The 24,635-nt window shown below is 36.3% G+C and overlaps 1 long non-coding RNA gene across 2 annotated transcripts in view; it reads right to left on the minus strand.

Annotated features, from left to right (window-relative positions):
• Nucleotides 1–8,264: 8,264 nt before the first annotated feature.
• LOC108177390 (uncharacterized) overlaps nt 8,265–24,635 on the minus strand; it is a 36,341-nt gene continuing 19,970 nt past the window's right edge. The window contains exon 3 of one of the 2 annotated variants that reach the window (XR_011388859.1): nt 8,265–8,521. This is a non-coding gene — a long non-coding RNA (uncharacterized lncRNA). Of the gene's footprint in view, nt 8,522–18,868; nt 19,051–24,635 lie in introns of those variants that run through there. The other variant, XR_001794169.3, reaches the window with a different exon arrangement.

Below are 24,635 nucleotides of genomic sequence, written 5' to 3' on the forward strand. Positions count from 1 at the left end.
AATTTATACTAAAATGTCCATACTACCAAACAAATTTAGAGGTTCAATGCAATCCCAACCTAAATACCAAGGACAATCTTCAGAAATTTAGAAAAAAAATCCTAAAACTTGCATGGAAATACAAAATACTATATGACCCACAGCAATAATAAATGATAAGAATAAAGCCTGAGGTATCATTAGCCAAGCTTTCAAGATATAATACAGGTCTATTATAATCAGAACTACTGGTACTAAAATAGACATGTAGGCCAAAGGAACACAATAGAAAAAAACAGAAATTAATCTGCACATCTAGACCAACTAATTTTAGACAAATGAGTCAAAATAAGTCCTTGGAGAAAGGATATTGTCTTCAAAAAATGATGTTTGGTAGATTGTAATGTTACATGAAAAATTTTGAAACGATGATCTTACCTTACACTATACAGAAATCAAATCACAATGGATCAAGGATCTAATCCTAAAACCTAAAACCATCGAATTACTGAAGGAAAGCCTAGAGGAAAGTCTGTAAGATGTTGGCCTACACAGCTGCTTTCTGATAAGATCCCAGAAACACAAGCATTAAAAGCAAAAATTGACAGTTGGAATTACATCAAATTAAAAAGTTTATTCACAGAAAATAAGCACTCAACAATGCGAAGAGGCAACTGGCTGAATGAGAGAAAATATTTGCAAACTATACAACTAATAAAGGATTAATAAGCAGCATATATAAGGAGATGAAGAAGCCCAATAGCAACAAATGAACACTCCAGTTAATAAATGGGCAAATGATATGAACTGATATTTTTCAAAGGAGGAAATGCAAATGGCCAACAAACACTTGAAAAAAAAAATGCTCAGGATCACTAGCCATCTGGGAAATGCAAATAAAAAAGCACAACAAAATTTTACCTCACTCCAGTTAGAATAGTTATCATCCAAAAATCAAAAAGTAACAAATACTGGTGAGAATGTAGAAAAAAATTTATCCTAATACACTATTGGTGAGAATGTAAATTGGTACAAGCATTATAGAAAACAGTGTGGAGTTTCCTCAGAGAACTCAAAATAGATCGACAAAATGACTCAGCTACTCCACTCCTTTGAATAAATCAAAAGGAAATGAAAACAATATATGGAAAAGTTACTTGCATTCCTGTGTTTATAGCAGCTCAAGTCACAATAGATAAGATATGGAATCAACCTAGATGCCCATCAGCTGATGAACAGATAAAGTGATGCACTTATACACCATGGAATGTTACCCATAAAACAGAATGAAATCCTGGGGTTGGAACTGCGGCACAGTCGGTAAACCTCCACCTTTGATGCCAACATTCCATATGGGTGCCAATTCAAAACCTGACCATTCCACTTCCTATCCAGCTCCCTGATAATGTGCCTGGGAACACAATTGAGGATGGTTCAATTCCTGGGCCATGCACCCATCTGAATGACCCAAGCTCTGGGATCCTGGGTTCAGCCTGGCCCAGCCCTGGTTATTGCCACCATTTGGGGAGTGAAGCAGCAGATGGAAGATTCTCTCTCTCTCTCTCTCTCTCTCTCTCTCTCTCTCTCTCCCTTTAACTCTTTCAAATAAATAAAAAATAAAGAAATCTTTAAAAAAAGAATGAAATCCTAACATATGTAAACAAAATGGATGCAACAGCAGATCATATGGTAAGTGACATAAGCCAGTTCTGAAAACACACATATTTCATATTTTCTCTTGTGGGTGGCTGTTAATATATAGAGAGATGATAAAAGCTGTGTGGATGTCAAATAGTTTGGTATATGTTTATAAATAATGCTTCACTGACTCATCTGACCCATATCATGTCAATGACTATATATTCTGTTTCACGTATTGAAAGAAAAAGAAATGGTGAGGGTGGGAATAGTGACGACCCTGGGGTACTAGTAGCGCTTTGTTCTTAGTATGTGTGTTGATTACGAGTGTGATAGATGACAACAGAACATCATTGATCTATATACTTAAGTGTATTCCTTGTTATGTACACTGTATTTTAATGAATTTTTAAAAAGAAACTAACTTCATATATCAACTTGTGTGTATTTTTCCAATGTACCTACAACTGCCCCAATGTAAATCAATGTGTTTATTGCACCATAAAATAAAGAAGAAAATAAAAATGGATGCTGTGGTACAGGGGGTTATATTGCTGCTTGGGACACCCACATCCTATTTAAGAGTACTGATTTGAGTCCCAGTTCCTCTGTTTCTGATCCAGCTCTCTTCTACTGTAGCTGGAATTCAAGAAATGATGACCAAAGTACTTGCAGTTCTGCCACCCATATGAAAGACCCACATGGATTTCCAGTCTCCTGTCTTTGACCTGGCCTAACTCTGACTATTGTGGGCTTTGGAAAGTGAACCAGTACATGAAGGATCTCTGTCTCTCTTTCTTGCTCTCTCCCTCTCTGTTAACTCTGCCTTTCAAATAAATTTTTAAAATGCTGTTTTAAAATTTTAGAAATGGCTTGAGCAAATATTGTGCAAGGCAAGAAGATATTAAAAAGTACAGTTCAACAAACACCAGTAATTAACAAGTAAATAAAATAAACTGGAGATCAGTAACAAGGAAATTTAAGTTAAAATAAAATTACTTAAGTGGACTGAAGCCAAAGTTTAAAAAGAAAGTTGGCAAACTCAAGTATTGGCAATGGTGTAGAGAAACAGGAACTCTTGTTCATAACTCAGTAAGATTATTTTATAAATTTATACAGATTTGTCATACTTCCTAATAATTCTATAATGTCTGAGTATTGACTTCCTTCCATGAAAATGCACATAAAAAGACACTTGAATGAAAATATTCCTGACCACTATTTTTATAATGGCCAATGACTCAATATAACCTCAATATACATGAAAGATTGCTTCATATAAATTTAAGGACTATATCTTACCAATATAAAAAAATAAATTACAGATGCATTTAACAACATGGATGAATATCAAGAAGATTATGATGAGTTAAATAAGCTAGAGACAAAACACTATGTTATGTGTGAATCAATTTACAGGAAGCTCTGGTACAGAAAGAAAAAACAAATCTAAAGCGATATAAATCAGATTAATAGTTGCCTGAGGTGATGGAAATGCTCTACATCTTGATTGCATGGTGGTTATGCGGGTAAATATATCTGTCAAAGCCCATTGTACTGTATAAGTTCATGTGAATGCACTTTATTGTATGTAAAACATAGCTCCATGAAATTGATTTGAAGAATGCCTTTGTCCTTAATCACCTGTATAATCTAGTAACAGCCAGTAAAGTATACTTGATATTCTCATCATTAGTGGCAGTTTTTTCTGTATATCTCACTTTTCCCTTAACACATATTTATTCTGATTCCTAAAATTAAATCTATCTTTGAAATAAGATATTCTCTTTCTTTTCACTTTAACTTAAACCTCATAAAAGTGTAATACACAGCAATCATGTACTGAAGGGTGCATTTATTTTTTATGTGGGTAGAACCACACATGTAATAAATTATATAGAATGCAATACATGTAACATGCATACATTAATGACTGCATGTAAAATTAAACCTTTAATTTAGAATTATCACAGACCCTTGTATAATTGTGAAAATCAACTAAATCAGTGCAATGTGTCAATGGCAATAAGTGCAGGCACATGTATAAAGGCTACAATGGAATAGTTCTGTTTTACTTCTTATAATTGTTTGTGAATCTATAATTATACCAGCTTAAGAATTTAAATAATCCCTAAATATATAAAGAGAACAAGTTTTGTTGATTAACAGTATCAGATATTGACTACTCTTACTGATTTTATTTCTTAAATGTACCTGTGACATCCAAATTCAAATGGCTAGATCTTTAAGGGAAATTTTCTTTAACAATATTTAGCCCAGATTTATGTAAAACACATTTAGTTTTCTTTGAAATTGTTTCAAGATGAACCTGCATCTTGAAACAAGTCCCACTGTATTTCATCTGTTAATTTCAGCACACTAACTTTGTGGTTGGATCACAGTCTAGAATCTTGTAAAGAACATGCTAGGCAGTTTGTGTAGTAGGACACCAATGCCATCTACAGATATGCTGCCCATGTCACATTTTTTTCCTAAACCATATATGTATTTTATAGAAAATATAGAGTTTAAATGTTGGCCTCAGAGAGAAGAACAAGTGTGCTCTGCATGCTTGTCTACATTATGCTTGGAGATGGTCTAATTTTCTCGAAGGCAGAGTCACTGTGCAGAAAAAATATAAATTTTAGGTGTAATCTTTGTTGCTCAGTCATTCACATTGAAGGAGTGGCAGTGATAGAATGGTTCCAAACAGCTGTGCGCTTGCATCATTTTCACGTCTGTTTTGTTCTTCTAGCTCAGCCTAATGCTGGGCTATCCATCATGAAAAAGAGATTGAATGAACTACTGCTTGTCTATCTGTGTTTTCTTTATATTGGATTTGTTGCTGTTGCTGTTGCGTGTGCTGCATGTTTCCCTTTCTATAATAGAAGGTCTAGGGGAGAAAATCTACTGAGAAACCCTGAACCCTTGACACAAAGGAAATGATAATATACTTCCAAAGCTTACAGGACAAGACTAAGCTTTTCATTTTCTTAAGAAAATTAGCCACTCTGTAGTAAAAACTAGAGACTAGAGGAACAATACTTATTTTATTTTATTGCTAGTTGGAAATTAGAAAAAAAAAATTACTAGTAGAATCCCTAAGAGTTCCCAGTCCAAAGTGACCACAGCTAAAACTCCTCCAAAACAGTACAATAGATTGTTGCCTTTTAACACTTTCCCCCTCCTTTCAGCTACTTTGCAGTTACTAATGATATTTGTTCCTTTTTTGCTGCTACTTACTATTTTAATGAAATAATATAAGATGTGGTGGATCTCTTCTGGTCTTGATTCCTTAGTGTTATATTGTACCTAGCAAATCTACATTTACATAGGTGGATTCTACTTTTATCAATGCTTCTCATTTCAAGTGAATTTAATCATTATAAACCACCTACTATGACTCCTTTATTCCTTAATTTTTTTCTTATATATACATATTATTTCATGAAAGTTACTAAATTATCTTCTCTCCATTTCAATAAATGACTGTAGATCTGAAATGCTTTATATCTCAAAAATCTGGTCAGTCTTGCTGTATTAATTTTATTTGTATGATTTTATGTTCTTTAAATAGCAAATTTTGAATATTGAACAGTGATTTTGTCAGAGGTAATTCTGCCTTAGGAGCTAATCAACCACCCGGGAATCAAGGCTCTGATTTTTAATTTACTTTCCCTAACTCTCTTGCTAAAATTTTGGGATAGTCACTAATTTCATGTACATCAAATCAACCTTAAGTTCAGTAGGGTTAATAATGTAGTAAGGATTTGGTGAGGTGGAACTAAAGTATTTTAATACCTTGAAATGATAAAATATTTCATCATGAGAATATTTAGGGATAAATCTATTATTCTACTGAAGCTAATTTCTAAATACATAAATTTTTAGTAAACCTGAGCATAAATAACTAATCTTTGTGTTTGTTTCATTTTCAAACCTGCAGATTTCCAAGTTTTTATTTATTCACTGATAGAATAAGAACAAGTAAAATTAGAGCAACACTTCTATTGTTCATATTGAAAATCCCTCTGAAGACTAAATAGTAAATGAAGCCTAAAATGAACAGTCAGCTTCAGCCCAGCAGGAGTGTTCCTCAGAGGGTAGCAGATTTGGAAACTAACACTTTCCCATTTGCTGGATCTCCACAGAGGTGCACATTTCTAGGAATTCATGTGGACTGCTTAAATGGGAAGACCTGCAGAGCAAAGAAAATTCTTCTCTTCTGTTCCTCTCAAACTCATATCCTTACCATGCAGCAGAATTTAATTTTTATCAGTTTTCTATAACTGTCAACACCATATTTCATGTGGATATTATTGTAGGTTCTAAATAGACCACTGCTCAATCAACTTTTTACTAGAAAAAATACTGTTTCTTATATTAGGCAGGTTTAGAAAAGTACAAGTTCCTGGGCTTGCATGCAACTGTAGATGCAGTGAGCGATGCTGATTCTACAGGATGTTGAATCATGTATGTCCTTTTAGTTTCCAAAAGCTTCACACTTGTTTTCCTAAACTCAAAGCCTATGCAAATCTCCTAGGGATGAATTAGTAGCTTTTCATAGACATTCAGTCACTATTGTTCATGAAAATCATCATAACCATGGTAATCATATATGTAATTTATTCAACATATAACCATGCCAATTTTCAAATGTATGTATTCTATATATAAATCTTACTTTTATTCTCCAAAAATCATAGGAGGCATTTTTATCCATACCTTTTATATGAAAATATTGGAGTTTAGAGAATAAAAGTAAGTTACTTAAGGCAACACAGCTAATAGCAGTGGACTTAAGACAAAAACACCACTTCCTTTGAATCTAAAACACATTACTCCACCTCCCTTTCTGTAAGTGCCTCTCTTCATTAGAAGCACTGCTATAACGTATGAGTCATCATGAAATGTTAGCCTGGATATCAGATAAGTTGAAAGGTAAGATAACTCCAATCTTCCTCACATGGGGTCTAATATTTCACAATTAAACATTACATAAATTAGATCATTAGAAATATATTGAAAGTGGCAAATACTACTTATTTGCACATAAGAATGAATGTCACTACACTTCTCTAATAACAATGGATTACCATTTTTTAAATTTAAAAAATAAATTTATCATATAAGGGGAAACTGACTTACATAAGTTTTCTAACCCCTTTCTTTGCCCTTATTCCAGATGTGTTCCCAAAGTTTCTTTCTCCTACCCCCATATCTTTCTCATGTTCTTCATAGATAACCTCCTGCTTCTTCCCATTCCTTCTTTTTTTCTTGTGTCCATCCTTTAAGAGGTAAATATTGTGTCAAACTTAGAAATCTACACAGTGTGCCTGATTATACTACCAAATTCTATTTTTTGTTGAATAGAAGAATTTTGGGGATTTAATATCCTTGTGTCCCCTCAGAGACAGAATTAAAGTTTGAAGACTGACCAGCGGATGCAGTATTTGTTTGATCAGACAGCTAAATTGTAACCTGTTCAGTCTTTCAGTAAAATCAAATGACGGAACAAGTAAAGATATTTTAGCGACTTGGAATAATTAGGAAGACTTGTTAGCATGAATTAAGAGAAAAATCGACCTTGTGGCAATGATGAAAATGCTGACCACAGAAGTTACTGAAGAAAACATTTGATTTCTGATTGTAAAATGTTTTCCAATATAATAATAATATAACAATAAGTGACAATTCTAGACCAGAATCTACGAACTTCTCCTGTAAAGTACAGCGTCATTATGCTCAGCTTTGAGAGCCATGAGACATGACACAAATAGCAGTCACTCAATCAAGTCTCTCCAGCCGTGTACCCACTTTATGATCCTGACATGTACCCATTTCCAGGTCCAAACCAATCAGGAGGAAGGAGCACCCAGATCCTAGCTTCAGAAGACCACCTGCTACAGTTCTAGGGACTGTAGCTCACATGCCCAGAATGGCCCAAAGCAACTCATAGGTGACTTACTTATCTCTGGTAGTGACTAACCTCTGGTAGTGGTAGCAAGTAAAAGTGCCTTTTAGCACATATTATGTGCAAAAACCAAAAGCTCTAGTGCAGGAAACAGGCGGCTAGGTACACACTCAGTGTCCTCTGCAGTGGGGGAATCACCAAGCCTATTCAACCCAATAAAACACCTGTTTAGCTCCCACTAGGGAGCCAGCCGGCAGAATTTCTTCCTGCCAAACTGTATCCCTTCCATTCAAGCATAATTCCAAATAAACCATGTCTGGGTGCATATTGATCTATTGTCAATTTCTATTTGTGAGTGAGCCAAAGAACCTGAGCTCACTAACATGTCCCACACATGCAACTGTAAAGCAGTGGGGACATTTGTATGTGTGATTGGCAACCTTTGATTTTAAGGATGTTCTCTTCCATTTGATCCCTTAGCCTCGGTTCCTTCTTTCACATCCTACACCTGAGAAATTTAAAAAAATAAAATTAAACAAATTAAAAAAAGTTTGAAAAAAAAATTCCAAACATGTTCAGGCTCCCAACTGGATCAAAAATCTGTAAAGAACAGGTCCTTGTTTACCTCTCCATGTCTCATCTGTCCCCTTTCCTCACACTTACCCACACAGTTGAGTTTAGATTGCAGACATCCCAAACTACTTTTTTTTTAATTTTTTTATTTTTTGTTTTGTTTGAAAAGTAGAGAAACAAGAAGAGACAGAGACAGACAGACACACACAGAAAGAACTTTCATTTGCTGGATAATTCCCCCAAATGCCAGCAAAAGCCAGGGCTGAGCCAGGCTGAAGACAGGAGGCTGGGCCTCTATCCTGGTCTTTCACATGAGTGGAAGGGACTTAAGCAGCAGTGTTTTCATCTGTGACCTCCCAGAGCGCATGTTCACACAAAGCAGGATTCAAGTGGAACAGCCGGGACTGGAAACAGACACTGTAATATGGAATTGGTTTGCAAAGTGATGACTTAACTGTGCACAAAACACCCACCTTCCAAATGGATTTACATCCCATGAACTCACAAAACAGTTTCTAAGCTGCCTTGGCCTTGCTCATCACAATGTCAATTACTCCAACTCTCCTTCCCTCCTTCCCTCACCTTTTTATAAATATTGTCTAATTTTCCATGTTTCCAAAATTTTTCCAAGAAAAATTTCTTGATACTGTTCATGAAAAATCTGAATATTTTTCTCTCACAGTGCACGTGATGTGACATTGTATATTATTTTCATTTCATTGTGCACTTTTAAAAGACCGTCTTTGCTATTACAGTCTCGTATACCATCTGGGAAGGAATTTGATTAATCATTAAACTGCTAGGAAGTTTTACAGGATTCACTAGAGAGTCGGGAGTAGTGTGGCTGTGATGAGAGACAGGAAAGGATGCCTAAGTGAACTTGTGGATATTCAAAGTATACAAGCTTTTGTAAAAACGAACATATACTCTCGTAGAGAAGGCGTGTACAAATACAGCCTTACAGGTTCACTTTCTCTCTGTGTGGGGTAGGTTTATTTGTTCTGGTACAAAAAGGAGATTTTTGTTTTAAAGATTGATTTATTTACTTGAAAGATTTACACAGGGAGAAATAGAGAGAGAAGAAGAAAGAGAGATCTTCCATTGCTGGTTTACTCCTCAAATGGCCTCAGGGGCAGGAGTTGTATGAGGCTGAAACCAAGAGCACAGAACTCCATCTGAACCTTCCCATCTGGGTGGTAGGAATCCAGATATTTGGGGCATTCTCCACTGCCTACCCAGGCACATTAGCAGTCAAGATTCAAACTTATGGGATGTCAGCATCACAGGTGCCGACACACACAGGCCCCCAAAAGGGGAGATATTTAATGTAAGGGACATGCTTATGCTTAAGTGATGTAACCCATATAGGTTTGCATCTGTAGTACATAGATTATTTCATTGTGAAAATTGATTTATATTTTAAAAATAAATAAAATATTTATATATGAAAAATACAATTAATATAAAGGGACAGTTACTTCACAATAGACTGGACTATTATAGTAAATTTAAAAATTCAAAGCAGTGGCCGGCACTGCAGTTCACTTGGCTAATCCTCTGCCTGCAGCACTGGTACCCCAGGGTTCTAGTCCTGACTGGGGCACCGGATTCTGTCCCGCTTGCTCCTCTTCCAGTCCAGCTTTCTGCTGTGGCCTGGGAAGACAGTGGTGGATGGCCCAAGTGCTTGGGCCCTGCACCTGCATGGGAGACAGGAGAAGCACCTGGCTCCTGGCTTCGGATCTGCACAGCTCCAGCCGTAGCGGCCATTTAGGGGGTGAACCAACGGAAAGAAGACCTTTCTCTCTCTCTCTCTCTCTCTCTCTCTCTCACTGTCTAACTCTGCCTGTCAAAAAAAAAAAAAAAAATCAAAGCAGTGCATTTTAGGAATATTCAAAAACTCTGATGATGAGTATGACCATGATTTAGAAATCCAACTATTATGAACTCCTAAGCAACAGGCCTATAATCACGAATGAAAGTTTAAAAACTTTATTTTAAAAAAATCTACAATGAGGGGCCGTGCCATGGCGCAGCAGGTTAACATCCTGCCCTGAAGCGCCATAATCCCATATGGGCGCTGGTTTGAGACCAGGCTGCTCCACTTCTGATCCAGCTCTCTGCTATGGCCTGGGATAGCAGTAGAGGATGGCCCAACTCCTTGGGCCCCTGCACCCACGTGGGAGACCCGGAGGAAGCTACTGGCTCCTGGCTTCAGATTGGCACAGCTCCAGCCATTGTGGCCTATTGGGGAATGAACCAGCCAATGGAAGACCTCTCTCTCTCTCTGCCTTTCCTCTCTCTTTTTAACTCTGACTTTCAACGAAATAAATCAATCTTTTAAAAAATAAAATCAAACAAATCTAGAATGAAAAATAATTTAATCATACAGAGATTGAATCTTTTAAGGTCAAGTTTATCATAGTTTGGAAATAATGTTTTTCTTCCATTCACTTATTGTTTTTCATAAAAGAGAATATTTTACTTTTCCATAGCTGTCCTCTATCTTCTGTATTGACATTTTATATTTTAATTAAAAATAAGTTAAATTGAGAAAGTCTCTTGCTATTACAAAGTAAACAAGGTTCATATGGTAAGTTGGTTTGGGAACTCTGCCACATCATTGTACCCTTGGTAAAAGGGCCACAAGGAGGTAATCACATTCTGTAGAAATTCACAAAAAAGTAATCATAGTTTTGGAAGTTATGCAGCTAGGGAATGGTCCTGAGGGATGAGTGAGCTGGGGACAAAGAAGCGTCTTTGTGAATTTACCTGAGAATACTGTTTACTAATGAACTATTCCAAACACATTAGTGGCCCGAGGGAGTCTTCTCCATGTCTCAGAAGTATAGTGCATGATAGCTCACACGCTTCACTCGTGACAACTGTAGGATGATCTCAGCCTGCAGTCCTGTCTCCTAACAAGGATGCAAGGAATCCCCAGGAGACATCCCAGGAGACACACTTCTGCCTTACAGCTTCTCATTTCAGAGACACAAACAGGACAGAAACAAAGCCACAGCACCTTTTAAATTCTGATTCCTTAAAATTAGTTGAGAATATGATATGCCAGCCTTCAAATTGTCAGAAACAATGTTGTTTCATCTTTGATTTGGATGATAATGAGAAATACCGTGTAAAGAATCGTATCTCATGAAGGGTAACATGCCTTAAATCCTTATTAATAATGCTGTGGCTTAGTCTATAGCTATTCATCAGAAACCACCAGTTCATGCAATAGAGATGGTTTTAATTTAAATTATTTAGTCTGTGGAAAACATCAAGGCAGAAAAATCGACCAAATGGACTTGTTGGCATATCAACATAAATATATATTTCAGTTGATAGAATAGTACTTCTATTATTCTGCAAGACAACATTTAACATTGTGAGGGGGTGAAATTCCTGCATTAATATATAACAACCTCTGCTATTAACAAAATAATGATCAATGTTCATCATAATCAAACATTAAAAAAGGACAACATGGATGTGTTAGTAAGCTATAACCCCATGCTTCAAAACACTGCTAAGAAATTTATAAGATGCTACAGGATATTTTAAATGTTTAAAGATCTATCTGGCCTGTGCTGTGCCTTAGAGGGTGCCAGCATCCCATATGGTCACCAGTTCGAGTCCAGGCTGCTGCACTTCCCATCAGGCTCTCTGCTGTGGCCTGGAAGAGTGATGGAGGATGGCCCAAATCCTTGGGCCCCTGCGCCCACGTGGGAGATCTAGAGGAGGCTCTTGGCATCTGGCTTCAGATAGGTGCAGCTCTGGCCATTGTGGCTGTTTGCAGAGTGAGTGAACTAGCGGATGGAGAACTTCTCTCTCTCTCTGCCTCTGCCTCTCTGTGACTCTGCCTTTCAAATAAATAAATTAATTTAAAAAATAAAATAAAATCAACTAGAACATGCTATTGAACAAAAGACATAATTTAACAAAAAAAATAAAGGATATATCATGTAGACATGTTGCATAAATGCCTCTCAGGGTCACACCCCCCTGAAATTAGAGGCAGGGCTGCAGTTTCTGCTCATGTCAAAACAGGGTCGGGGGATGGGCACACCTGCCCCAAAGGAATGTGGCAATGGGGGCAGCAGGGGGCTAATGGATATGAATTGGTAACTGTAGTATTTTGGAGAATTTTTAAATTTGTAGGAGCATCTAAATGGGCCTGTCTCTGAAGATTTACAACACAGCTCTAATCTCTATGTTAGACCACCAGACCGAATTCCTTTTTCTAAATCCTTAAGTTGATGTATAACCTTGCCTAAATGTCAGCTAACTTGTGGACTTGCTGGTAAAAAGTGGGAGCACAGAGATATCCAGTAGCATGCTTTGGAATGGACACTCCCATGTCCTGTCTCCCCATTTGAAAAACCCTACAATATCATAAAACCCACTAGAAGATCAGCTTTTCTGCATTCATTTTGGTGGTATCTTACCTTTGCAGAGATGCCAGAAATTATCAAATGTGACAAGCGTAGGAAACAAGTCTGTTGCCATGCAAAGTTCGAGAAGTGCAGTGCCCAACTCATGCACTTCTCACTATCTCATAATTGGTTTAGGCAAAAATGAAGCAAAATATCAGTTTCCTTCAATTCGTGTATATAACTGTGTACTTAGAAAAAAATGCATATTTTTTAATCTAGTTTCTTAGTGAAAACAACTACTATGTATATTCTTATTGTCCCCAAAACACTGCAAAAAATATTCAGACATTAAGAGTGCTATCAAAGCAGAAAGTTTGGGAATCTTTTCTTTGATTTTGTCTGACATGACTTCTAAAAATGAAATATAATAAAAAGACAAATAAGCAAAAACATAGTTAATTATTAGAGAATATTTTCAAAAAATGTTAGGCCAAAATCTAAAGAAGTAATTAGGCTATTTACATTGACCTCAGTTCAATCTACCTAAAATGGAAATAATTACTGTGAACCAAAGGCAAGAAACTCTATTAATTGTATTACTGAGTGACTTCTAATTTTTATACCAACCTATATTTAGAGATAATGAAAGATATTGGTAAAGATTTTAGAAAATGATATCAAGATTACAAAAGTAGGAAGTGGTGGAATTGAGATTTTGTTCATATTGTCTACCTGTTTCATGTACTATTTTGCAATCCACATGCTAGGCATATTTGACACTAGAATTTTTTTTAAAAGATGCTAAATTAGCTTTAATTGCATTTAGTTTTATAATTGAACATTCAGAAGGAATCCAATGAACTGAAATGAGCCCTGAATGACAAGACCAGGGAATTTAATAATACATTATTTGAGGAACTAACATTAAAAAATATGAGAGAATTTTTCTAAACAAGAAATGTTTTTGGAAGATAATAATTTCCTAATATTTGAAAGATGATCAATTAAAATAAAGACTTATATTAATTACATATGACTGGAGAAGGGAAGACCACCAGGAAGGGAAAGGATGGCTCAAGATAAAAAGTAATTTATTATAATAAGAGTTTTCCAAAGTGATGAATTGCCCTTGGAAAGTAATGGCACTTTTATCGCTTGAGCATCCAGATCAGAGTTATTGGGTTATATATTGGTTTAATTTTTGATATGATGCCCATGTTAGAAAATATTAAACAAGAGTATCTCAATTTCTTTCATACTCATGACTCTAGACAAAACGACCACTCAGCATAGTCAAGGTTGTCCTGGCTATTAACAAAATTGGAAATATGGTCAAACATTGGGTTCCTGAGTCTCAGATAGATGCTCAATTCTTACTGAGAAGAAACAGGAATCAGAGGATAATCAATTTAAGACAGACACCACTGAAAAACAAACAGATGCAGTTGAGAATGAGGAAAAGTTCAGTTGAACGAAAGGTCAAGAAATAGAGCAAGCGAGTGAACCAGAAAGAAGAGTAAATTAAGATGAAAGAAGGAATTTGGGAGAGGTGAGGGGTAAGGTCTGTGATCTGAATTTTAGTGACAGTAGTTTGGCCCATCTGAGAGCGGATATAAAAATGCTGGTGACTTAGCTAAATATCACACACTGTGATTATAATTCCATTAACTTAATGATGTTAGAAGCCTTTTTTGAATTGTCCCCGTGGCATCAATGTTTGTTATGCTTGAAAACCATGCAAGATGCTGTTTCGGAGAAGCCTTCTTCCCTGTTTAATTGAAGTGAATACCACTTTCCTGATACAGTGACTCAAGCAGGCAACTATAGAAACAACATTCAAACAGAATTAGTCAAAACAAATGCAATCTGTTCCAACCACTAATAGCTTTATTATCTGGTTTATAAATTTATTTGGGACACAGAATAATAAGGGAAATTATTTTGGTTGAATGATCCAAGCAATAATAAGAAAGATGCCTGTTTCTTCTAACTATGCATTGCCTGAGAGAAATTGACCAATGGTTTTAGCAAGGATTGAATATTTTTTCTTCCCCAAGAATACCTCCTGTTGAGGCATTCTTGAATAAAGCAGCAGGAGATGCCTACAGTCTCAGGCCTTGTAATAGATTTTAGGGGACAGAGATGCCCCATTGAGAATCAGATAAACCGGCTCCCAATCATCTTGTCTTAGAAGCAATCCTGTTAACAATAGCAGGGGGGTCTTGGTGGGTGTTGAGGGCTGTCCAGAGAAAGCTTGCCCAGAGCAAGACTAGAGGAGAAGTAATGTGGAGAGAAGTAGAAATAGAAATCTAACTTGTGCTTATGATAATTTGCATTTTCTGAAGTCATCTCTCCCTGTTGTGTAATTAAATGCTGAGAGCAGTAAATGAGAGAAGATTCTTTAACATAACAGAACACAGTGAGAAGCCCTTTCACCATACTGTCCCCACTTGCCTGTTGCACTCAAAGTCAAATAACGTTACCTGAGACACGGCAATAATTTGATGAGCCAGCACAACTCTACCTGAGTGGATTGCTGTGGTCATCAGGTCTACTCTGCTGCTTGCAATTAAAAATTAACCATGGCATTTTCAAAAAGGAATGTAGCAATTCCTGTGCAGCTTCTCCTCTGCTTGACAATATGTCGAAAGAGCATCTGTCTTGTCGAGACTGTTACACACAACGATCCACTTCTGTGTGCAATGTGCAAACCTGGGTCATTAACACACCTGCCAGAAAAGCAGGGCAGAAGGGGGGAACCCTTCATCTTGGTAAACTCATTTAAGACATGGAGCTCCCAGGGCTGTCCTTTGAACACCCCAATTACCTCTTCTTGCCCTTACAAACAAGTGGTGTGAATTTTAATCAGCTAGAATGCAATCAGGACTGAAATAAATAGTGTTATTAAATCATTTTTACAGAGAAAAGCTGCTCATACACCTATACTGTAAATATCTCTGGTTTGCACAAGGGTGGAATGCCCTTGCTCTGGACTGAAACAAACAATGTTTTATTTTTGTTTCAACCTCTGTTGACTTTCCCGTGCATTCCTTTCCCCTAGTATGCCAGAGCCTTGGTTCTGAGAATAATTAGCAACACCCACTGGTGATAACAGGGCCACAGCCACCTAACAGCGATATCTTGCAGGCGCCAGCTGTGCTTCAGTATTTATTTATTAAGATCACAATATTTACACAGTATGAACTCGTTGAGATGGTAGGGGATTGAGCAATGCTCCAGCAGCTAAATTTCATCTGTATTTTTAAATGGAGATGAAAAAACCTTCCAGGGTGTGAACTGTTTATTTCTCCAGACAGAAAATTCAAGCTTCTAATTCCAGCCCAGTCCTATTTTGCTGGCAGTGTTCTGGGTAGACCCAGGAGAAGCTTTGCAGCCGTGACCTGCAGTGGCGGCTGCAATGAAGTCAGTTTGTCCAACACACAGCTGAAGCTTAAGACTGCAGCAGATGCATGAAATGACGCAGCAGAGAAATCAGACAGCAGGTTTTCAATGCCTGGTAACTCATTCAACCCAGAGCTGAGACTGAACTACCTAAACAGTTGCTCAAACTCTCTACTTTGCTTGCATTATTTTATGGTTTCATTTGCTCTTCCATAAGGACTTACTGTGGTAGAAAGTAATATGATCTGATGTTCATCTACGAAGTGAGTTGCTGTTAAAAAGAAAGTTTTGATGTAGATAGGCAATTTTAAGACTTAAATTAGAAATATGTTAAGAGTAGTATTTTTATGGTACAAAGAAATAAATAATTGGAGCAAAGGGTACATATTTGTTCTTAAAGTTTGTCAACTGAAATAATCACAATCAGCCTGCGATGACTAAAAGAAGAGATGTATTACAAGAAAATATCTACAGACTGGGGAGAAACAGTTGGCAGTGCAAAGCAAAAACACATTCCAAGGTACAAAACACAGGGGCTATCTTTTAAAGAGAGAGTGCCCTCCTAACTACTTACTCTGGTCCACTTAACACCAATCAGGAATTCATGCTTCTTCTATTCTATTTGGCTACTCTGAGTTTGATTTGTTGACTACAGATTGGAACTTCCTCCGAGACTGTTTATCTGGGCAGTTGAGATAGGAATATGCCTGACAAGGGCCTCTCCATGTTTTTTTCCAGAAGCGTGGTGTGTTATCTCTCATCAGCAAATGGTCTCTTCAGACCCATTTTGAATTTTAGAACCATTTTGCTACTCAGGATACATCCTGAAATTCAGTTTTCCCCACGGTTTACAAGATCTTCAAAGAAGAGAAAGCTCTACATAAAAACAAATGAATATATATTTATTTATTCATCCAGTTAAGAGAGATCTTCCATCCGCTGTTCACTCCGCAAATGTCTGCACGAGCCAGGGCTGGGCTAAGCTGAAGCCGGGGGTCCAAAACTCCCTCTGGATCTCCCATGTAGGTGAGCCACAAGTCTTTGAGCCATCATCTATGGCCACTCAGGATGCATTAGGAGGAAGCTGGATTGGAAGCAGAGTAACCAGGATGCATGTATTCTGATATTAGATATAGGCATCCCAAGTTGAAAGTTGAATCAGCTGTTCCAAATGTCCACCCTATTTCTACTATTAAAACAAAAATAGTGGTCATTAATGGGCCATAGGACATTGCCAGCATGGCAAATGAAATAAGCCAGGCACAAAAAGACATGTCTTCACTTGTATTTGCAATTTAAGAAAACTAACTGCTTAAAATCAGAAAATAGAATGGTAGATTGAGAGAGGTATTGGGTAGAGAGGGGATATTAGGAAGAAGGGTGAGAATGGCAGATTTTGATCAAAGGGTACAAACTTTCCATTATGCATGGTGAAAGATCCTGAAAAGCTAATACAGTATGATTTATGATCCCATAGGGCGTAATTGAACTTTTCTAGCAAGGTAGATCTTGGATTTTCTCACTACTGAAAAAAATGTAGCAACTATAAAAGGGGATGAATATGTTAATTAACATGATAATGGTAAGCATTTCCCAATATACATATTATCAAAATACTGTGTTGCATAGCTTAAATATATACAATTTTCATTTATCAATGACTCATAAATAAAATTCAGGGAAAAGGAAATCATGATGGAATGGGAGGAATTTGGATTGATCTTTTAGTATGATAGGTGACTACAAAGAATTCACAAAGACTTTCTGCATTCTTTTGTCACATTATGACTATATAGGGAGACATATTTTTCACCAAGTTCTATAGTTTTAAAATCATTGTCGCAGGTGCCAACATTATAGCATAGCAGATTAAGCTGCTGGTATCCCATCATCCCCTATCCAAGTACTATTTGAGTACCAGCTGCTCCCTTTCCCATCCAGCTTCTTGTTAATGTGTGTAGGTAAACCGTGGATAATGGTCTGAGTACTTGGTGAAAGGCCATCACAAAACACACCTAACAATGGAGTAAGGGAGAAGGTTTATTGTTGGTTGGGGAAAATCTGACAGACTGCCTCCCCATGCACGAGAGAACAGCAGCCTGTATTAGCAGAACAGCTTTTATATAGCTTTGCAGAAGTAAGAAGTGGGAGCAGTGAATCCCATTAGACTGACGCTTGTGGTTGGGCCATTTGGTCACCTGACTTCTAGTAAGCCAGTCTGGGCTGAAGTTCAAAGCTTATTGTACAAAATTGCCATGGGGCCACAGCCTAAAATGGCGCCCAAATATGACCATACTATTTTATTAACACTTGGAACCTTCACTCATGTAAAAGACTTGGATGGAGTACCTGGCTCCTGGCTGTGTCCTGGTTCAATCCTGGCCCTGGTTATAGTGGCCATTTGATTCAACCAATGAATGGATGATCTCACTCTCGGTCTCTCCCTCTCTCTCTGTTACTCTACTTTTCAAATAAATAAAATATTTAAAGAATAAATAGTTTAATATTTTAAAGTATTTTGAGTATGAAGGGTTAATGTATTAGTCTTCAAGATAATAAAAATATTAAAAATTGGATACATGATATATGTGATCAATATTCAAGAAAACAGTCTCTTCAAAACTGGACTTTGTTGGCAAGTAATAATTATGATATTCTTGCCATCTAAAATAATGCAGCTAATTATTATGCCATATATCTAATTATAAATATATAATATATCATAAAACCATATATTGTAAGGGTAAAGGAAATTTCCACTCTCTGAAGTTTTCCAGTAAATGAATCTGCTGAAACAAATTAACAATAGACAGATTAACACCAAAAAAGGAATCCAAATTCATTATGCATATAAGGGCATCATGCGAATGTGAGTACCCAATAACTGAATGAGATTCAGGAACTTATGTACTTTATTTCTGGGGGAGAGGGAAGTGGAAACTGTATACAATCTTAGAGGAAAAATATATGATTTTTAAAGGACATGATTGTGTCTGAAGAATATGCAGTAGCCAGAGACAAAGTTTACCTGAGCTCTGATGTGTTGTCAACCCTATGTTCTCTTGCCTGTGAGTTCATGTTAACTCTTTGATGAGATTGTAAGGGAGTTGACTAAAACAGCTGTATCCCTTCTGGAGGCACTTTTCCTCAGTCAGATAAGAGAGCTTCGACCTTCAAGAGTGAAAGATAGAGACATAGGAGCAGAAAGGCTTGCATCTATTTTAAGAAGGATTTATCAGACAATAATGTAACATAAGGCCATGAATTATAAAATTATTCCCAAGCCCTGGTTATTTTCATGCCATCCTTAGCCTCTTTAAAAATTAAAAGAAGGCAATGTGGCACTTTAGCTGACATTTAATAATGAGTTGTCCATATCGCTTTATCTTTCATCAGGCTTATTGCTTTTATATTATTATTAAAATATTTCAGAATGTTCTAACATGAATAAGAAATCCAATTGTATAAATTTATCTTTCATTTTCAAAAATAACCATATCAGAACATTCCATTTTTGGTAGATATTAGTGAAAGTAAAATATATGTACAGGAAGCAAACAGAAAGTCATCACACACATTGTTGATTTTCTGCATAATCTCTGTACCTAGACCTCGATCAGGAACAGATAGTACCGAAACTCCTCTTGGACCCTCATGCATTGCCCATCCCTCTAAGGTAACCATTGTTTTGATGTCTAAAGTCATAGATCAGCTTGGAAAATAATTAAATATTCAGAAGTACATAGATCATAACATTAATTTCTGATTTAATGTTTATATTCCAAACATTAATGCATAAAAATGATTAAGAGGAACAAGCAAAACAACTTTGAATTTTAAGTGGAAGACCATACATGCATCCACATAGCAACTCATGACAGGGAAAATTGGTGGGTTTATATTTGGAAGAAAAAAAAATCCTGTTCTATCTTCACTTGGCTACAGGCAAAATCAACATCTGGGACTTGACTACTACTTCAGACATTGATGCTACATTTTAGGTTACCACCAAGTCATTTAAATCAAAAGTTACCTTGCTGCAAGAGTTCTTTAATCTACATAGAACAAATAGATGATAATCTAAACACTTGCTAAAGCTAACAGCAGCTTAGTCCTTGTGGTTTATTTCTTTGTTTTCTAGTTTTGTTTGTTTGTTTTGCTTTCAAAAGAATGATCAATATTACACACCACATTTTAATTCTCAAAAGCAGACAGATTTTTTATGTTAATTGATCAAATTCTCAAAAGTTAATTAGGAGAAACATTTTTACATTTTACATGTAGATCAATCTGATGCTATTTTAAGGAAAATGGTAAAATTTATGAATAAATGAGTACATGGAGCAGTAGAAATATGAATAGATTGTGTAGAAAGAATAATTCATCTATACTGATATGTAAGATAAGTGGAAGATTTCATGTAATTCTGTGATTAGAGTCTGTATCTTTGTGTACTATTAGATATTTAGTTATAGCCATTATTGAATGTCTTATTGTACTAGATATTATTGAATCTACTCACTAATGAAGCAACACATCACTGACACTTTCTAATGGAAGCCTGGAAATGTTAAATTATGTAAAAATCAATATATAGCCACAGAAGATACAACTTGAGGGACTACTTTTTCTATATACAACTTCCAGATTAAAGTACTCAAAATGTATCCATCTTTTGGCGGCATATAACAGAGTGGTCCTAAGAATTATGAATATTGAGAAACTTCAGGATAATTTTGAAGCACTTAACATTTCTGATACTCATTATTTCAATATTCGTATACACTAACACATCAACTAGAAAATTATTTTAGGTGGAGTATATATAAAATTATAACAGCAAACAAAATTATAAAAATGGTTCAGCATTACGGATTTTTAAGTTTTTTTCTTAATCTACCTGAATGTTTGATCTTTTTATTGCTAAAAGGAAATACATGAAACAGGCTAACTATGTAAGAAAAGAATCTTATTTAGCTTACATTTTCAGGGGTTCAAGGGACAGAAATAATTAGCTCAGTTCTGGTGGGGATCCTTCCAGCTGCATCACTTCATTGTGGGAACATGTGTGGGAGGAAGCAACACGTTGTCAAACAGGAAGTCAGGAAAAACTGTGTGGGGACAGGGTCAGGCTTTTGTAACAAGCCAAATCTCATTTCCTTGCCAATGACACACCCCACTGACCTAAGCACCTCCTACAAGGCCCACTTTTTTAAGTGTCCTTTGACCTCAACCCTCTATATTGGGGACCAAGCCTATAACACAAGAACATTCAGAGGATAAATCAAATCAAAATCATGGAACCAATTGCATTTCTTTCTAATCTTTTTTTCCCCTTTATTTCATCAACCATTTGTCCAAGATTAATGATTATTCACAGTCTCTGACAAAATTTAATACATAAGGGGCCAGTGCTATAGCCTAGAAGTTCAAGCCTCCACCTACAGTGCCAGCACCCCATACATATGGGCAACGGTTTGACTTCCAGCTGTCCCACTTCCAGTCCAGGACACTGAACCCACCTGGGAAACCAGAAAGAAGCTCCTGTCTCCTGGCTTTGGTCTGACCCAGCCCTGGTCATTGTGGCCATTGGGGAGTGAACCAGCAGAAGACTGATTCTCTCTCTCTCTCTCTCTCTCTCTTAAAAAAATAATACATATGTTTAGAAGAGGGGAGGGTTGAAAATAATACTGGAGAGATGGAATAGGACAAAGTAAGGGTGATGACTTAACTGTTAGATGTCATTGATGGGCTACATTAGTTCAGTTTTGAGATAATACAAAGTACTAGTTTTCCAAAAATGCATACTATATAATACAATTTCAACACTTTTGTTTTCTTGCCAAATAATAAAGTATAATAAATTTCTCACATATTATCTCAAGTTCTGATTTTTATTTTCTTAACTTATTTTTTGTACTGACATAGTACATAATGATGATCAATATATTAAGTTGGCTATGATAAACATAGCCCAGTTAGCTGGTTAAAGATTATTTTTGAGTGTGATGGTGAGGATGTTCCCAAAAGAGAATAGCATTTCAATCTGTAAAGTTAAAAGGGATTGCTTTCACTAATGTGAGCAGCATACAATCTATTGAGGGTCCAACTGAACACAAAGGCAGAGGAGGGACAAACGTACTCTCTTCTTTGAGCTGTGACAGTCCTCTTCTCCTGTCCTCAGACACTGGCACTCCCAATGCTTGGCCCTCCACCCATCGCCAGTGGTAATTAGGGCCTTGGTCTTATTGTGGGATTTAATCCATTAGCTTCCCTCACCTTAGGACTTGAGATTGAGTCTGAATTATGTCACAGGTTTTACCAATTTCTAGCCAGCATGTGGAAGGCCATGGAACTTCTTGGCCTCCCTAACTGTAGGAACCTATTCCTATAGTATATCCAGATATCTGTCTGCCCATCCATTGGGAGGAGGTTATCTGTATATATCATCTATACATTTAAGACATTGGCTCAGTTCCTTGAAGAATCCCCAGTAAATATATACAGAGTAAATGAAATGATGACTTTAACTATACTCAAAATATTGGAAACAATATGTTTTACTCTAAATCATGAAAGCTGATCTTTCTGGTTCCTACTCTATCCATACTTAAATATATTATATATTAAAATTATATATGATTGCAAATAATAAATTTATAAAAATTCTTCTAAATTTACAAAGTTCAAATTTCGTAGAATCCATTGGAGTTAAAGTATCCAATACATTTATTTCAGTGTAATTGCAGACCAATGGTTTATTTCAATCTAGTTTTCTGCCATTTTGCTTTTACAATGGATTCTTTCACTTGTCCTAGAAGGATGAACCAGATGAGCTTGCTTCTCCTTCTAATCTGGAACTTACAGCAAGACATTTAGTCAGTTCCCTTGGCCTTACTTTCACTGATAGTGGAATTTAATTCTGTGTCAAATATGGTGGTATGTGTGATCTCAAAATCATTTTTGTGGGTTTTTTGGGGAGGAGATGGACATCTATCCAAGTCTGTTGCAGTTGTCAACAAAACACTGAATCTGAGATTTGGGGCCAGGTTCGTTTTTTAGCAGGTAAATATTGCTTGTCTTGAATAATTTTCAACATTTCCCTTATTCATCTACCACTTCCTCCTTCCTCTCTCTCTCTCTCTAGAGATGAAGAACATTAGAACTTACTTCTCAGAGTATTTTTAAAGTAGGCACTTTTCATTTTCTTCTGTCCATATTCATTATTTTATAGTCTATAGTCCATTTAAGATGCCATCATTTTCACAAATGTGTATGTCTGATTCTAAGCAAAATAATCATCCATGCTTCCTTCCTTAGAAAAGGAATTACAATGTAAAACCTGAGTCAATTAAATAATAGTGGGAATTCATAGTTGCTTACATATATAAAACAGAGTGAAACAGATCAAACCCTTGACCCATAGGATTTTTATTCTACTGCTAAAAAAATAAATAAATAAATAACTGGAAATATTTCCCACACCAACCAGTTCTCCAACTCTCAATAGGTATCAACTGAGGGCCTACAAATTTAACTCAATTCCTAAATTATCCAGCCTTAGATAGACCCACAAATAAAGTGTTCAGTCCCATAAAAATGTCCCCTATTTTTTATGTAGGTTGCAAGGAGTAGGTCCCCGTGTTACCCATAAATTTCTTTAATTTATCTAAAATTCAAGGGTCCCAGGACCCCTGTTCAGTTTCAATAATTTGATAGAATACCTCACTGGACTCAGACAACGGTTTCCTATCACTGGTTCATTATAACAGACATTTAAAGAAACACCTAGTGTGACATTCTGAAAGGTCCCAAACACAGGGACTTCTATTAGTGTGTTTGTGGTGTGCTGTCATGCCAGAACACAGGTGCATTCCTGTTCACTAACACAGAAATTCTCTAAACCCCATTAATTAGGTTTTTCATGGAGGTTTGATTACATATGCAAAATTGATCTAATAATTGGCTTTTGGTGATTAAGTCAATCTATAGCCCCTCTCCCCTTCCTGGAGGTTGGGAAATGGGGCTGAATGTTCCAACCCTTTAATTACATGGTTGCTTCCCTTGACAATGAGCCTTTCTCAATCCTTAGGGATTTTATAAAAGTAACCTCATTAACATAAACTAAGGTATTGTTGAAAGAGGTTTATTATGACCTAAATACACTCCTTTAATCTTTCCACTCCTAATCTATTTCAGGAACTAGTGGAAAATATAACACAGACATTTTTATAACACCTATCACTCATTCATTCAGAAAAATTTCAAAATCTCTTTGCTAGGAATCAGGGACAAAACACAAATCTGCATTTCTTATCATATCACAATATTTCAATGGCAGACATTGAATCAGTTGAATCTAAAGAATGTCATGAAAAATACTGTGGAGAAAAATAAGTGGCAAAAAGGGACAGGAAATGCCAGGACAAAGGGCTTGCAATTTCAGTATCTTAAATTTCAAGAGAATTAAACAATTACAACATTCTTGGCCCTTGTTTCCATTAATGTCTGTGGTATGTACCTCTGTGCCAGAAATGACCTATCTCTATCAGGCTCAAACAATCCAAAACCTCAGATATCAAAAGGAAAACTCAATATTGTGGGAAAAACTCAATGTATCACATTTTTTACTAGAGACTTCCATTGGAAAATTGGTGACTTAGATGATCTAATTTTGAAAACTTAAATCTTCTTAACTGAAGCCTTTATTGACACTCAGAATCCCTCTCTGCAACACAACAAAATGCAGACTACAG

Source organism: Oryctolagus cuniculus, chromosome 5 (assembly GCF_964237555.1).
Source record: "Oryctolagus cuniculus chromosome 5, mOryCun1.1, whole genome shotgun sequence".
Lineage (NCBI taxonomy): Eukaryota > Metazoa > Chordata > Mammalia > Lagomorpha > Leporidae > Oryctolagus > Oryctolagus cuniculus.